Source organism: Pseudophryne corroboree, unplaced genomic scaffold, assembly GCF_028390025.1.
Source record: "Pseudophryne corroboree isolate aPseCor3 unplaced genomic scaffold, aPseCor3.hap2 scaffold_500, whole genome shotgun sequence".
Taxonomy (NCBI): Eukaryota; Metazoa; Chordata; class Amphibia; order Anura; family Myobatrachidae; genus Pseudophryne; species Pseudophryne corroboree.
Genome location: NW_026970106.1, coordinates 261,347 through 277,886, shown reverse-complemented (window position 1 = coordinate 277,886; position 16,540 = coordinate 261,347). Strand labels below are relative to the sequence as shown.

The window sequence follows — 16,540 nt, the reverse complement described above, 5'->3', positions numbered from 1 at the left end:
TGGGATTGAACCACTAACCTTTTGGTTAATAGCCGTACACACTAACTGATTGCGCCACAGAGACACTTTGCAAAAGTATATACTGACAAATGCTAATAAGCATTCATCTAAAACGTTTCCTAGAAAAACTTAAAAAAGTCAATAATCTGGAGAGTTTTTTTAAGATGTTTCTTCTATCAACCAACGAAGAAACACATTGGTACTTTCCCATGATGAGTGAGTGCTTCAGGATCTCTTGCACGTACGTGTGCAGCAGAGTACAGCAATGGAAGCATGCTGGGCCCATAACCCAGAGGTAGGCAGATTGAAACTATCCTCTGCTATATGCATTTTTTTTTGTTAATTAAAGTAATCCAAAACTGGGATTGATATTTTGGCTCTTTTATTTTTACTTAAAGTACAATAACTCTTACCATTTTAATTTGTTTTAATAGTATATTGACAGTATTGTTTTCTTTCAAAAATCCACTTCATTTTCTTTACCCTATTATTAAAATGGTAATTGACAAAAACAAACTACATTGTCACCAGAAGAGCAATACAAAATGTACAAGTGATATATTAAAATCATCTTTCCAGCTTGAATTTCAATGATGCATTGGGGCAACGATTTTGTGAGAAACATCTTCACCCTTAAATAAAGATTTTCTTAATTCCTTACCTGTGTGCTAATTAGATATCACCTTGTTTTCACATTAAACAGACTTCCACATGAGAAAGCAGCAAGGATGCAGTGGCGTTAATGTTTCCTGGTGTCAACCTGTATTATTTCAGTAGACATTGAAATGAGGATGCATCTTGCTGCCTTTCCAATGAAGCAAGTTTAATTTAGTAATAGGTGAAAAACCATCCCTACAAAGGTGTTAATCAGAGACTTTACTTTGTGGACACTTTTCAGAGAACAAATTTGTTAGCATAAAAATAAAGCCAGAAAATGAAGAGCTGTTTAATCACTCAATTGGATTTTTCTGCCAGCATATTTCTTTTTCTCTACAACCCACTGCTAAATTGTGCTTCCTAGCTGTTTTTATAAATCACTGAATCAAATCTAACTCTGATTACATCAGAGAAGGCCAGGTACCCTACACCATAACAGGGGGTTTGAAATTTTGACTTGTCTACTTAAAGATCACCAAAATCTGATAACAAGGTCAATTACGTACCTGGGTGGGATTGAACCACCAACCTTTTGGTTAATAGCCGTACACACTAACTGATTGCGCCACAGAAACACATTGCAAAAGTATATACTGACAAGGGCTAATAAGCATTCATCTAAAACGTTTCCTAGAAAAACTTTAAAAAGTCAATAATCTGGAGAGTTTTTGTAAGATGTTTCTTCCATCAACCAACGAAGAAACACATTGGTACTTTCCCATGATGAGTGAGTGCTTCAGGATCTCTTGCACTTACATGTGCAGCAGAGTACAGCAATGGAAGCATGCTGGGCTCATAACCCAGAGGTAGGCAGATTGAAACTATCCTCTGCTGTATGCTTTTTTTTTTAATTAAAGTAATCCAAAACTGGGATTGATATTTTGGCTCTTTTATTTTTACTTAAAGTACAATAACTTTTACCATTTTAATTTGTTTTAATAGTATATTGACAGTATTGTTTTCTTTCAAAAATCCACTTCATTTTCTTTACCCTATTATTAAAATGGTAATTGACAAAAACAAACTACATTGTCACCAGAAGAGCAATACAAAATGTACAAGTGATATATTAAAATCATCTTTCCAGCTTGAATTTCAATGATGCATTGGGGCAACGATTTTGTGAGAAACATCTTCACCCTTAAATAAAGATTTTCTTAATTCCTTACCTGTGTGCTAATTAGATATCACCTTGTTTTCATATTAAACAGACTTCCACATGAGAAAACAGCAAGGATGCAGTGGCGTTAATGTTTCCTGGTGTCAACTTGTATTATTTCAGTAGACATTGAAATGAGGATGCATCTTGCTGCCTTTCCAATGAAGCAAGTTTAATTTAGTAATAGGTGAAAAACCATCCTTACAAAGGTGTTAATCAGAGACTTGGCTTTGTGGACACTTTTCAGAGAACAAATTTGTTAGCATAAAAATAAAGCCAGAAAATGAAGAGCTGTTTAATCACTCAATTGGATTTTTCTGCCAGCATATTTTTTTTCTCTGCAACCCACTGCTAAATTGTGCTTCCTAGCTGTTTTTATAAAATCACTGAATCAAATCTAACTCTGATTACATCAGAGAAGGCCAGGTACCCTACACCGTAACAGGGGGTTTGAAATTTTGACTTGTCTACTTAAAGATCACCAAAATCTGATAACAAGGGAAATTAGGTCCCTTGGTGGGATTGAACCACCAACCTTATGGTTAATAGCCGTACATACTAACTGATTGCGCCACAGAGACATTTTGCAAAAGTCCATACTGACAAAGGCTAATAAGCATTCATCTAAAACGTTTCCTAGAAAAACTTTAAAAAGTCAATAATCTGGAGAGTTTTTGTAAGATGTTTCTTCCATCAACCAACGAAGAAACACATTGGTACTTTCCCATGATGAGTGAGTGCTTCAGGATCTCTTGCACTTACATGTGCAGCAGAGTACTGCAATGGAAGCATGATAGGCCCATAACCCAGAGGTAGGCAGATTGAAACTATCCTCTGCTATATGCATTTTTTTTTGTTAATTAAAGTAATCCAAAACAGGGATTGATATTTTGTCTCTTTTATTTTTACTTAAAGTACAATAACTTTTACCATTTTAATTTGTTTTAATAGTATATTGACAGTATTGTTTTCTTTCAAAAATCCACTTCATTTTCTTTACCCTATTATTAAAATGGTAATTGACAAAAACAAACTACATTGTCACCAGAAGAGCAATACAAAATGTACAAGTGATATATTAAAATCATCTTTCCAGCTTGAATTTCAATGATGCATTGGGTCAACAAATTTGTGAGAAACATCTTCACCCTTAAATAAAGATTTTCTTAATTCCTTACCTGTGTGCTAATTAGATATCACCTTGTTTTCACATTAAACAGACTTCCACATGAGAAAGCAGCAAGGAAGCAGTGGCGTTAATGTTTCCTGGTGTCAACTTGTATTATTTCAGTAGACATTGAAATGAGGATGCATCTTGCTGCCTTTCCAATGAAGCAAGTTTAATTTAGTAATAGGTGAAAAACCATCCTTACAAAGGTGTTAATCAGAGACTTGGCTTTGTGGACACTTTTCAGAGAACAAATTTGTTAGCATAAAAATAAAGCCAGAAAATGAAGAGCTGTTTAATCACTCGATTGGATTTTTCTGCCAGCATATTTTTTTTCTCTGCAACCCACTGCTAAATTGTGCTTCCTAGCTGTTTTTTTTATAAAATCACTGAATCAAATCTAACTCTGATTACATCAGAGAAGGCCATGTACCCTACACCATAAGAGGGGGTTTGAAATTTTGACTTGTCTACTTAAATATCACCAAAATCTGATCACAAGTTTAATTAGGTCCCTGGGTGGGATTGAACCACCAACCTTTCGGTTAATAGCCGAACACACTAACCGATTGCGCCACAGAGACACTTTGCGAAAAGTGCCTACTGACAAAGGCTAATAAGCATACATCTAGAACGTTTCCTAGAAAAACATTAAAAAATCAATAATCTGGAGAGTTTTTGTAAGATGTTTCTTCCATCAACTAACGAATAAACACATTGGTACTTTCCCATGATGAGTGAGTGCTTCAGGATCTCTTGCACTTACATGTGCAGCAGAGTACTGCAATGGAAGCATGCTGGACCCATAACCCAGAGGTAGGCAGATTGAAACTATCCTTTGCTATATGCATTTTTTTGTTAATTTAAGTAATCAAAACTGGGATTGATATTTTTGCTCTTTTATTTTTACTTAAAGTACAATAACTTTTACCATTTTAATTTGTTTTAATAGTATATTGACAGTATAGTTTTCTTTCAAAAATCCACTTAATTTTCTTTACCCTGTTATTAAAATGGTAATTGACAAAAAAAACTACATTGTCACCAGAAGAGCAATACAAAATGTACAAGTGATATATTAAAATCATCTTTCCAGCTTGAATTTCAATGATGCATTGGGGCAACAATTTTGTGAGAAACATCTTCAAGTAGTGGTGATCTTTAAGTAGACAAGTCAAATTTCATACCCCCTGTTATTGTGTAGGGTACCTGGCCTTCTCTGATGTTATCAGAGTTAGATTTGATTCAGTGATTTTATAAAAAAAGCTAGGAAGCACAATTTAGCAGTGGGTTGTAGAGAAAAAGAAATATGCTGGCAGAAAAATCCAATTGAGTGATTAAACAGCTCTTCATTTTCTGGCTTTATTTTTATGCTAACAAATTTGTTCTCTGAAAAGTGTCCACAAAGTAAAGTCTCTGATTAACACCTTTGTAGGGATGGTTTTTCACCTATTACTAAATTAAACTTGCTTCATTGGAAAGGCAGCAAGATGCATCCTCATTTCAATGTCTACTGAAATAATACAGGTTGACACCAGGAAACATTAACGCCACTGCATCCTTGCTGCTTTCTCATGTGGAAGTCTGTTTAATGTGAAAACAAGGTGAAATCTAATTAGCACACAGGTAAGGAATTAAGAAAATCTTTATTTAAGGGTGAAGATGTTTCTCACAAAATCGTTGCCCCAATGCATCATTGAAATTCAAGCTGGAAAGATGATTTTAATATATCACTTGTACATTTTGTATTGCTCTTCTGGTGACAATGTAGTTTGTTTTTGTCAATTACCATTTTAATAATAGGGTAAAGAAAATGAAGTGGATTTTTGAAAGAAAACAATACTGTCAATATACTATTAAAACAAATTAAAATGGTAAGAGTTATTGTACTTTAAGTAAAAATAAAAGAGCCAAAATATCAATCCCAGTTTTGGATTACTTTAATTAACAAAAAAAAATGCATATAGCAGAGGATAGTTTCAATCTGCCTACCTCTGGGTTATGGGCCCAGCATGCTTCCATTGCTGTACTCTGCTGCACACGTACGTGCAAGAGATCCTGAAGCACTCACTCATCATGGGAAAGTACCAATGTGTTTCTTCGTTGGTTGATAGAAGAAACATCTTAAAAAAACTCTCCAGATCATTGACTTTTTTAAGTTTTTCTAGGAAACGTTTTAGATGAATGCTTATCAGCATTTGTCAGTATATACTTTTGCAAAGTGTCTCTGTGGCGCAATCAGTTAGTGTGTACGGCTATTAACCAAAAGGTTAGTGGTTCAATCCCACCCAGGGACGTAATTGACCTTGTGGTCAGATTTTGGTGATCTTTAAGTAGACAAGTCAAATTTCATACCCCCTGTTATTGTGTAGGGTACCTGGCCTTCTCTGATGTTATCAGAGTTAGATTTGATTCAGTGATTTTATAAAAAAAGCTAGGAAGCACAATTTAGCAGTGGGTTGCAGAGAAAAAAAATATGCTGGCAGAAAAATCCAATTGAGTGATTAAACAGCTCTTTATTTTCTGGCTTTATTTTTATGCTAACAAATTTGTTCTCTGAAAAGTGTCCACAAAGCCAAGTCTCTGATTAACACCTTTGTAAGGATGGTTTTTCACCTATTACTAAATTAAACTTGCTTCATTGGAAAGGCAGCAAGATGCATCCTCATTTCAATGTCTACTGAAATAATACAGGTTGACACCAGGAAACATTAACGCCACTGCATCCTTGCTGCTTTCTCATGTGGAAGTCTGTTTAATGTGAAAACAAGGTGATATCTAATTAGCACACAGGTAAGGAATTAAGAAAATCTTTATTTAAGGGTGAAGATGTTTCTCACAAAATCGTTGCCCCAATGCATCATTGAAATTCAAGCTGGAAAGATGATTTTAATATATCACTTGTACATTTTGTATTGCTCTTCTGGTGACAATGTAGTTTGTTTTTGTCAATTACCATTTTAATAATAGGGTAAAGAAAATGAAGTGGATTTTTGAAAGAAAACAATACTGTCAATATACTATTAAAACAAATTAAAATGGTAAAAGTTATTGTACTTAAAGTAAAAATAAAAGAGCCAAAATATCAATCCCAGTTTTGGAATACTTTAATTAACAAACAAAAAAATGCATATAGCAGAGGATAGTTTCAATCTGCCTACCTCTGGGTTATGGGCCCAGCATGCTTCCATTGCTGTACTCTGCTGCACATGTAAGTGCAAGAGATCCTGAAGCACTCACTCATCATGGGAAAGTACCAATGTGTTTCTTCGTTGGTTGATAGAAGAAACATCTTACAAAAACTCTCCAGATTATTGACTTTATTAAGTTTTTCTAGGAAACGTTTTAGATGAATGCTTATTAGCCTTTGTCAGTATGTACTGTTTGCAAAGTGTCTCTGTGGCGCAATCAGTTAGTGTGTACGGCTATTAACCAAAAGGTTGGTGGTTCAATCCCACCCAGGGACGTAATTGACCTTGTTATCAGATTTTGGTGATATTTAAGAAGACAAGTCAAAATTTCAAACCCCCTCTTATTGTGTAGGGTACCTGGCCTTCTCTGATGTAATCAGAGTTAGATTTGATTCAGTGATTTTATAAAAACAGCTAGGAAGCACAATTTAGCAGTGGTTTGCAGAGAAAAAAAATATGCTGGCAGAAAATCCAATTGAGTGATTAAACAGCTCTTAATTTTCTTGCTTTATTTTTATGCTAACAAATTTGTTCTCTGAAAAGTGTCCACAAAGCCAAGTCTCTGATTAACACCTTTGTAGGGATGGTTTTTCACCTATTACTAAATTAAACTTGCTTCATTGGAAAGGCAGCAAGATGCATCCTCATTTCAATGTCTACTGAAATAATACAGGTTGACACCAGGAAACATTAACGCCACTGCATCCTTGCTGCTTTCTCATGTGGAAGTCTGTTTAATGTGAAAACAAGGTGATATCTAATTAGCACACAGGTAAGGAATTACGAAAATCTTTATTTAAGGGTGAAGATGTTTCTCACAAAATTGTTGCCCCAATGCATCATTGAAATTCAAGCTGGAAAGATGATTTTAATATATCACTTGTACATTTTGTATTGCTCTTCTGGTGACAATGTAGTTTTTTTTGTCAATTACCATTTTAATAACAGGGTAAAGAAAATTAAGTTGATTTTTGAAAGAAAACTATACTGTCAATATACTATTAAAACAAATTAAAATGGTAAAAGTTATTGTACTTAAAGTAAAAATAAAAGAGCAAAAATATCAATCCCAGTTTTGATTACTTAAATTAACAAAAAAAATGCATATAGCAAAGGATAGTTTCAATCTGCCTACCTCTGGGTTATGGGTCCAGCATGCTTCCATTGCAGTACTCTGCTGCACATGTAAGTGCAAGAGATCCTGAAGCACTCACTCATCATGGGAAAGTACCAATGTGTTTATTCGTTAGTTGATGGAAGAAACATCTTACAAAAACTCTCCAGATTATTGATTTTTTAATGTTTTTCTAGGAAACGTTCCAGATGTATGCTTATTAGCCTTTGTCAGTAGGCACTTTTTGCAAAGTGTCTCTGTGGCGCAATCGGTTAGTGTGTTTGGCTATTAACCGAAAGGTTGGTGGTTCAATCCCACCCAGGGACCTAATTTCCCTTGTTATCAGATTTTGGTGATCTTTAAGTAGACAAGTCAAAATTTCAAACCCCCTGTTACGGTGTAGGGTACCTGGCCTTCTCTGATGTAATCAGAGTTAGATTTGATTCAGTGATTTTATAAAAACAGCTAGGAAGCACAATTTAGCAGTGGGTTGCAGAGAAAAAAAATATGCTGGCAGAAAAATCCAATTGAGTGATTAAACAGCTCTTCATTTTCTGGCTTTATTTTTATGCTAACAAATTTGTTCTCTGAAAAGTGTCCACAAAGCCAAGTCTCTGATTAACACCTTTGTAAGGATGGTTTTTCACCTATTACTAAATTAAACTTGCTTCATTGGAAAGGCAGCAAGATGCATCCTCATTTCAATGTCTACTGAAATAATACAAGTTGACACCAGGAAACATTAACGCCACTGCATCCTTGCTGCTTTCTCATGTGGAAGTCTGTTTAATATGAAATCAAGGTGATATCTAATTAGCACACAGGTAAGGAATTAAGAAAATCTTTATTTAAGGGTGAAGATGTTTCTCACAAAATCGTTGCCCCAATGCATCATTGAAATTCAAGCTGGAAAGATGATTTTAATATATCACTTGTACATTTTGTATTGCTCTTCTGGTGACAATGTAGTTTGTTTTTGTCAATTACCATTTTAATAATAGGGTAAAGAAAATGAAGTGGATTTTTGAAAGAAAACAATACTGTCAATATACTATTAAAACAAATTAAAATGGTAAAAGTTATTGTACTTAAAGTAAAAATAAAAGAGCCAAAATATCAATCCCAGTTTTGGAATACTTTAATTAACAAACAAAAAAATGCATATAGCAGAGGATAGTTTCAATCTGCCTACCTCTGGGTTATGGGCCCAGCATGCTTCCATTGCTGTACTCTGCTGCACATGTAAGTGCAAGAGATCCTGAAGCACTCACTCATCATGGGAAAGTACCAATGTGTTTCTTCGTTGGTTGATAGAAGAAACATCTTACAAAAACTCTCCAGATTATTGACTTTATTAAGTTTTTCTAGGAAACGTTTTAGATGAATGCTTATTAGCCTTTGTCAGTATGTACTGTTTGCAAAGTGTCTCTGTGGCGCAATCAGTTAGTGTGTACGGCTATTAACCAAAAGGTTGGTGGTTCAATCCCACCCAGGGACGTAATTGACCTTGTTATCAGATTTTGGTGATATTTAAGAAGACAAGTCAAAATTTCAAACCCCCTCTTATTGTGTAGGGTACCTGGCCTTCTCTGATGTAATCAGAGTTAGATTTGATTCAGTGATTTTATAAAAACAGCTAGGAAGCACAATTTAGCAGTGGTTTGCAGAGAAAAAAAATATGCTGGCAGAAAATCCAATTGAGTGATTAAACAGCTCTTAATTTTCTTGCTTTATTTTTATGCTAACAAATTTGTTCTCTGAAAAGTGTCCACAAAGCCAAGTCTCTGATTAACACCTTTGTAGGGATGGTTTTTCACCTATTACTAAATTAAACTTGCTTCATTGGAAAGGCAGCAAGATGCATCCTCATTTCAATGTCTACTGAAATAATACAGGTTGACACCAGGAAACATTAACGCCACTGCATCCTTGCTGCTTTCTCATGTGGAAGTCTGTTTAATGTGAAAACAAGGTGATATCTAATTAGCACACAGGTAAGGAATTACGAAAATCTTTATTTAAGGGTGAAGATGTTTCTCACAAAATTGTTGCCCCAATGCATCATTGAAATTCAAGCTGGAAAGATGATTTTAATATATCACTTGTACATTTTGTATTGCTCTTCTGGTGACAATGTAGTTTTTTTTGTCAATTACCATTTTAATAACAGGGTAAAGAAAATTAAGTGGATTTTTGAAAGAAAACTATACTGTCAATATACTATTAAAACAAATTAAAATGGTAAAAGTTATTGTACTTAAAGTAAAAATAAAAGAGCAAAAATATCAATCCCAGTTTTGATTACTTAAATTAACAAAAAAAATGCATATAGCAAAGGATAGTTTCAATCTGCCTACCTCTGGGTTATGGGTCCAGCATGCTTCCATTGCAGTACTCTGCTGCACATGTAAGTGCAAGAGATCCTGAAGCACTCACTCATCATGGGAAAGTACCAATGTGTTTATTCGTTAGTTGATGGAAGAAACATCTTACAAAAACTCTCCAGATTATTGATTTTTTAATGTTTTTCTAGGAAACGTTCCAGATGTATGCTTATTAGCCTTTGTCAGTAGGCACTTTTTGCAAAGTGTCTCTGTGGCGCAATCGGTTAGTGTGTTTGGCTATTAACCGAAAGGTTGGTGGTTCAATCCCACCCAGGGACCTAATTTCCCTTGTTATCAGATTTTGGTGATCTTTAAGTAGACAAGTCAAAATTTCAAACCCCCTGTTACGGTGTAGGGTACCTGGCCTTCTCTGATGTAATCAGAGTTAGATTTGATTCAGTGATTTTATAAAAACAGCTAGGAAGCACAATTTAGCAGTGGTTTGCAGAGAAAAAAAATATGCTGGCAGAAAAATCCAATTGAGTGATTAAACAGCTCTTTATTTTCTGGCTTTATTTTTATGCTAACAAATTTGTTCTCTGAAAAGTGTCCACAAAGCCAAGTCTCTGATTAACACCTTTGTAAGGATGGTTTTTCACCTATTACTAAATTAAACTTGCTTCATTGGAAAGGCAGCAAGATGCATCCTCATTTCAATGTCTACTGAAATAATACAGGTTGACACCAGGAAACATTAACGCCACTGCATCCTTGCTGCTTTCTCATGTGGAAGTCTGTTTAATGTGAAAACAAGGTGATATCTAATTAGCACACAGGTAAGGAATTAAGAAAATCTTTATTTAAGGGTGAAGATGTTTCTCACAAAATCGTTGCCCCAATGCATCATTGAAATTCAAGCTGGAAAGATGATTTTAATATATCACTTGTACATTTTGTATTGCTCTTCTGGTGACAATGTAGTTTGTTTTTGTCAATTACCATTTTAATAATAGGGTAAAGAAAATTAAGTGGATTTTTGAAAGAAAACAATACTGTCAATATACTATTAAAACAAATTAAAATGGTAAAAGTTATTGTACTTTAAGTAAAAATAAAAGAGCCAAAATATCAATCCCAGTTTTGGATTACTTTAATTAACAAACAAAAAAATGCATATAGCAGAGGATAGTTTCAATCTGCCTACCTCTGGGTTATGGGCCCAGCATGCTTCCATTGCTGTACTCTGCTGCACATGTAAGTGCAAGAGATCCTGAAGCACTCACTCATCATGGGAAAGTACCAATGTGTTTCTTCGTTGGTTGATAGAAGAAACATCTTACAAAAACTCTCCAGATTATTGACTTTTTTAAGTTTTTCTAGGAAACGTTTTAGATGAATGCTTATTAGCATTTGTCAGTATGTACTTTTGCAAAGTGTCTCTGTGGCGCAATCAGTTAGTGTGTACGGCTATTAACCAAAAGGTTGGTGGTTCAATCCCACCCAGGGACGTACTTGACCTTGTTATCAGATTTTGGTGATCTTTAAGTAGACAAGTCAAATTTCATACCCCCTGTTATGGTGTAGGGTACCTGGCCTTCTCTGATGTAATCAGAGTTAGATTTGATTAAGTGATTTTATAAAAACATCTAGGAAGCACAATTTAGCAGTGGGTTGCAGAGAAAGAGAAATATGCTGGCAAAAAAATCAAATTGCGTGATTAAACAGCTCTTCATTTTCTGGCTTTCTTTTTATGCTAACAAATTTGTTCTCTGAAAAGTGTCCACAAAGCCAAGTCTCTGATTAACACCTTTGTAGGGATGGTTTTTCACCTATTACTAAATTAAACTTGCTTCATTGGAAAGGCAGCAAGATGTATCCTCATTTCAATGTCTACTGAAATAATACAGGTTGACACCAGGAAACATTAACGCCACTGCATCCTTGCTGCTTTCTCATGTGGAAGTCTGTTTAATGTGAAAACAAGGTGATATCTAATTAGCACACAGGTAAGGAATTAAGAAAATCTTTATTTAAGGGTGAAGATGTTTCTCACAAAATTGTTGACCCAATGCATCATTGAAATTCAAGCTGGAAAGATGATTTTAATATATCACTTGTACATTTTGTATTGCTCTTCTGGTGACAATGTAGTTTTTTTTGTCAATTACCATTTTAATAACAGGGTAAAGAAAATGAAGTGGATTTTTGAAAGAAAACAATACTGTCAATATACTATTAAAACAAATTAAAATGGTAAAAGTTATTGTACTTTAAGTAAAAATAAAAGAGACAAAATATCAATCCCAGTTTTGGATTACTTTAATTAACAAAAAAAAATGCATATAGCAGAGGATAGTTTCAATCTGCCTACCTCTGGGTTATGGGCCCAGCATGCTTCCATTGCAGTACTCTGCTGCACATGTAAGTGCAAGAGATCCTGAAGCACTCACTCATCATGGGAAAGTACCAATGTGTTTCTTCGTTGGTTGATGGAAGAAACATCTTACAAAAACTCTCCAGATTATTGACTTTTTAAAGTTTTTCTAGGAAACGTTTTAGATGAATGCTTATTAGCCTTTGTCAGTATGGACTTTTGCAAAGTGTCTCTGTGGCGCAATCAGTTAGTATGTACGGCTATTAACCATAAGGTTGGTGGTTCAATCCCACCCAGGGACCTAATTGACCTTGTTATCAGATTTTGGTGAACTTTAAGTAGACAAGTCAAATTTCATACCCCCTGTTATTGTGTAGGGTACCTGGCCTTCTCTGATGTTATCAGAGTTAGATTTGATTCAGTGATTTTATAAAAAAAGCTAGGAAGCACAATTTAGCAGTGGGTTGCAGAGAAAAAAAATATGCTGGCAGAAAAATCCAATTGAGTGATTAAACAGCTCTTTATTTTCTGGCTTTATTTTTATGCTAACAAATTTGTTCTCTGAAAAGTGTCCACAAAGCCAAGTCTCTGATTAACACCTTTGTAAGGATGGTTTTTCACCTATTACTAAATTAAACTTGCTTCATTGGAAAGGCAGCAAGATGCATCCTCATTTCAATGTCTACTGAAATAATACAGGTTGACACCAGGAAACATTAACGCCACTGCATCCTTGCTGCTTTCTCATGTGGAAGTCTGTTTAATGTGAAAACAAGGTGATATCTAATTAGCACACAGGTAAGGAATTAAGAAAATCTTTATTTAAGGGTGAAGATGTTTCTCACAAAATCGTTGCCCCAATGCATCATTGAAATTCAAGCTGGAAAGATGATTTTAATATATCACTTGTACAGTTTGTATTGCTCTTCTGGTGACAATGTAGTTTGTTTTTGTCAATTACCATTTTAATAATAGGGTAAAGAAAATGAAGTGGATTTTTGAAAGAAAACAATACTGTCAATATACTATTAAAACAAATTAAAATGGTAAAAGTTATTGTACTTTAAGTAAAAATAAAAGAGCCAAAATATCAATCCCAGTTTTGGAATACTTTAATTAACAAACAAAAAAATGCATATAGCAGAGGATAGTTTCAATCTGCCTACCTCTGGGTTATGGGCCCAGCATGCTTCCATTGCTGTACTCTGCTGCACATGTAAGTGCAAGAGATCCTGAAGCACTCACTCATCATGGGAAAGTACCAATGTGTTTCTTCGTTGGTTGATAGAAGAAACATCTTTATTTAGGGGTGAAGATGTTTCTCACAAAATTGTTGCCCCAATGCATCATTGAAATTCAAGCTGGAAAGATGATTTTAATATATCACTTGTACATTTTGTATTGCTCTTCTGGTGACAATGTAGTTTTTTTTGTCAATTACCATTTTAATAACAGGGTAAAGAAAATTAAGTGGATTTTTGAAAGAAAACTATACTGTCAATATACTATTAAAACAAATTAAAATGGTAAAAGTTATTGTACTTTAAGTAAAAATAAAAGAGCAAAAATATCAATCCCAGTTTTGATTACTTAAATTAACAAAAAAAATGCATATAGCAAAGGATAGTTTCAATCTGCCTACCTCTGGGTTATGGGTCCAGCATGCTTCCATTGCAGTACTCTGCTGCACATGTAAGTGCAAGAGATCCTGAAGCACTCACTCATCATGGGAAAGTACCAATGTGTTTATTCGTTAGTTGATGGAAGAAACATCTTACAAAAACTCTCCAGATTATTGATTTTTTAATGTTTTTCTAGGAAACGTTCCAGATGTATGCTTATTAGCCTTTGTCAGTAGGCACTTTTTGCAAAGTGTCTCTGTGGCGCAATCGGTTAGTGTGTTTGGCTATTAACCGAATACCCCCTGTTATTGTGTAGGGTACCTGGCCTTCTCTGATGTTATCAGAGTTAGATTTGATTCAGTGATTTTATAAAAAAAGCTAGGAAGCACAATTTAGCAGTGGGTTGCAGAGAAAAAAAATATGCTGGCAGAAAAATCCAATTGAGTGATTAAACAGCTCTTTATTTTCTGGCTTTATTTTTATGCTAACAAATTTGTTCTCTGAAAAGTGTCCACAAAGCCAAGTCTCTGATTAACACCTTTGTAAGGATGGTTTTTCACCTATTACTAAATTAAACTTGCTTCATTGGAAAGGCAGCAAGATGCATCCTCATTTCAATGTCTACTGAAATAATACAGGTTGACACCAGGAAACATTAACGCCACTGCATCCTTGCTGCTTTCTCATGTGGAAGTCTGTTTAATGTGAAAACAAGGTGATATCTAATTAGCACACAGGTAAGGAATTAAGAAAATCTTTATTTAAGGGTGAAGATGTTTCTCACAAAATCGTTGCCCCAATGCATCATTGAAATTCAAGCTGGAAAGATGATTTTAATATATCACTTGTACAGTTTGTATTGCTCTTCTGGTGACAATGTAGTTTGTTTTTGTCAATTACCATTTTAATAATAGGGTAAAGAAAATGAAGTGGATTTTTGAAAGAAAACAATACTGTCAATATACTATTAAAACAAATTAAAATGGTAAAAGTTATTGTACTTTAAGTAAAAATAAAAGAGCCAAAATATCAATCCCAGTTTTGGAATACTTTAATTAACAAACAAAAAAATGCATATAGCAGAGGATAGTTTCAATCTGCCTACCTCTGGGTTATGGGCCCAGCATGCTTCCATTGCTGTACTCTGCTGCACATGTAAGTGCAAGAGATCCTGAAGCACTCACTCATCATGGGAAAGTACCAATGTGTTTCTTCGTTGGTTGATAGAAGAAACATCTTACAAAAACTCTCCAGATTATTGACTTTATTAAGTTTTTCTAGGAAACGTTTTAGATGAATGCTTATTAGCCTTTGTCAGTATGTACTTTTGCAAAGTGTCTCTGTGGCGCAATCAGTTAGTGTGTACGGCTATTAACCAAAAGGTTGGTGGTTCAATCCCACCCAGGGACGTAATTGACCTTGTTATCAGATTTTGGTGATATTTAAGTAGACAAGTCAAAATTTCAAACCCCCTCTTATTGTGTAGGGTACCTGGCCTTCTCTGATGTAATCAGAGTTAGATTTGATTCAGTGATTTTATAAAAACAGCTAGGAAGCACAATTTAGCAGTGGTTTGCAGAGAAAAAAAATATGCTGGCATAAAAATCCAATTGAGTGATTAAACAGCTCTTAATTTTCTTGCTTTATTTTTATGCTAACAAATTTGTTCTCTGAAAAGTGTCCACAAAGCCAAGTCTCTGATTAACACCTTTGTAGGGATGGTTTTTCACCTATTACTAAATTAAACTTGCTTCATTGGAAAGGCAGCAAGATGCATCCTCATTTCAATGTCTACTGAAATAATACAGGTTGACACCAGGAAACATTAACGCCACTGCATCCTTGCTGCTTTCTCATGTGGAAGTCTGTTTAATGTGAAAACAAGGTGATATCTAATTAGCACACAGGTAAGGAATTACGAAAATCTTTATTTAAGGGTGAAGATGTTTCTCACAAAATTGTTGCCCCAATGCATCATTGAAATTCAAGCTGGAAAGATGATTTTAATATATCACTTGTACATTTTGTATTGCTCTTCTGGTGACAATGTAGTTTTTTTTGTCAATTACCATTTTAATAACAGGGTAAAGAAAATTAAGTGGATTTTTGAAAGAAAACTATACTGTCAATATACTATTAAAACAAATTAAAATGGTAAAAGTTATTGTACTTTAAGTAAAAATAAAAGAGCAAAAATATCAATCCCAGTTTTGATTACTTAAATTAACAAAAAAAATGCATATAGCAAAGGATAGTTTCAATCTGCCTACCTCTGGGTTATGGGTCCAGCATGCTTCCATTGCAGTACTCTGCTGCACATGTAAGTGCAAGAGATCCTGAAGCACTCACTCATCATGGGAAAGTACCAATGTGTTTATTCGTTAGTTGATGGAAGAAACATCTTACAAAAACTCTCCAGATTATTGATTTTTTAATGTTTTTCTAGGAAACGTTCTAGATGTATGCTTATTAGCCTTTGTCAGTAGGCACTTTTTGCAAAGTGTCTCTGTGGCGCAATCGGTTAGTGTGTTCGGCTATTAACCGAAAGGTTGGTGGTTCAATCCCACCCAGGGACCTAATTAAACTTGTGATCAGATTTTGGTGATATTTAAGTAGACAAGTCAAAATTTCAAACCCCCTCTTATGGTGTAGGGTACATGGCCTTCTCTGATGTAATCAGAGTTAGATTTGATTCAGTGATTTTATAAAAAAACAGCTAGGAAGCACAATTTAGCAGTGGGTTGCAGAGAAAAAAAATATGCTGGCAGAAAAATCCAATCGAGTGATTAAACAGCTCTTCATTTTCTGGCTTTATTTTTATGCTAACAAATTTGTTCTCTGAAAAGTGTCCACAAAGCCAAGTCTCTGATTAACACCTTTGTAAGGATGGTTTTTCACCTATTACTAAATTAAACTTGCTTCATTGGAAAG

The 16,540-nt window shown here is 34.6% G+C and overlaps 2 non-coding genes across 2 annotated transcripts; one reads left to right on the top strand and one right to left on the bottom strand.

The window, feature by feature from the left end:
• Window positions 1-3,494: 3,494 nt before the first annotated feature.
• On the bottom strand, window positions 3,495-3,568 carry TRNAN-AUU (transfer RNA asparagine (anticodon AUU)). Its single transcript has one exon. It is a non-coding gene; the product is annotated as a tRNA-Asn (tRNA).
• Window positions 3,569-16,111: 12,543 nt separating this feature from the next.
• Window positions 16,112-16,185, top strand: TRNAN-AUU (transfer RNA asparagine (anticodon AUU)). The gene has a single exon. It is a non-coding gene; the product is annotated as a tRNA-Asn (tRNA).
• The last annotated feature ends 355 nt before the right edge of the window (window positions 16,186-16,540 follow it).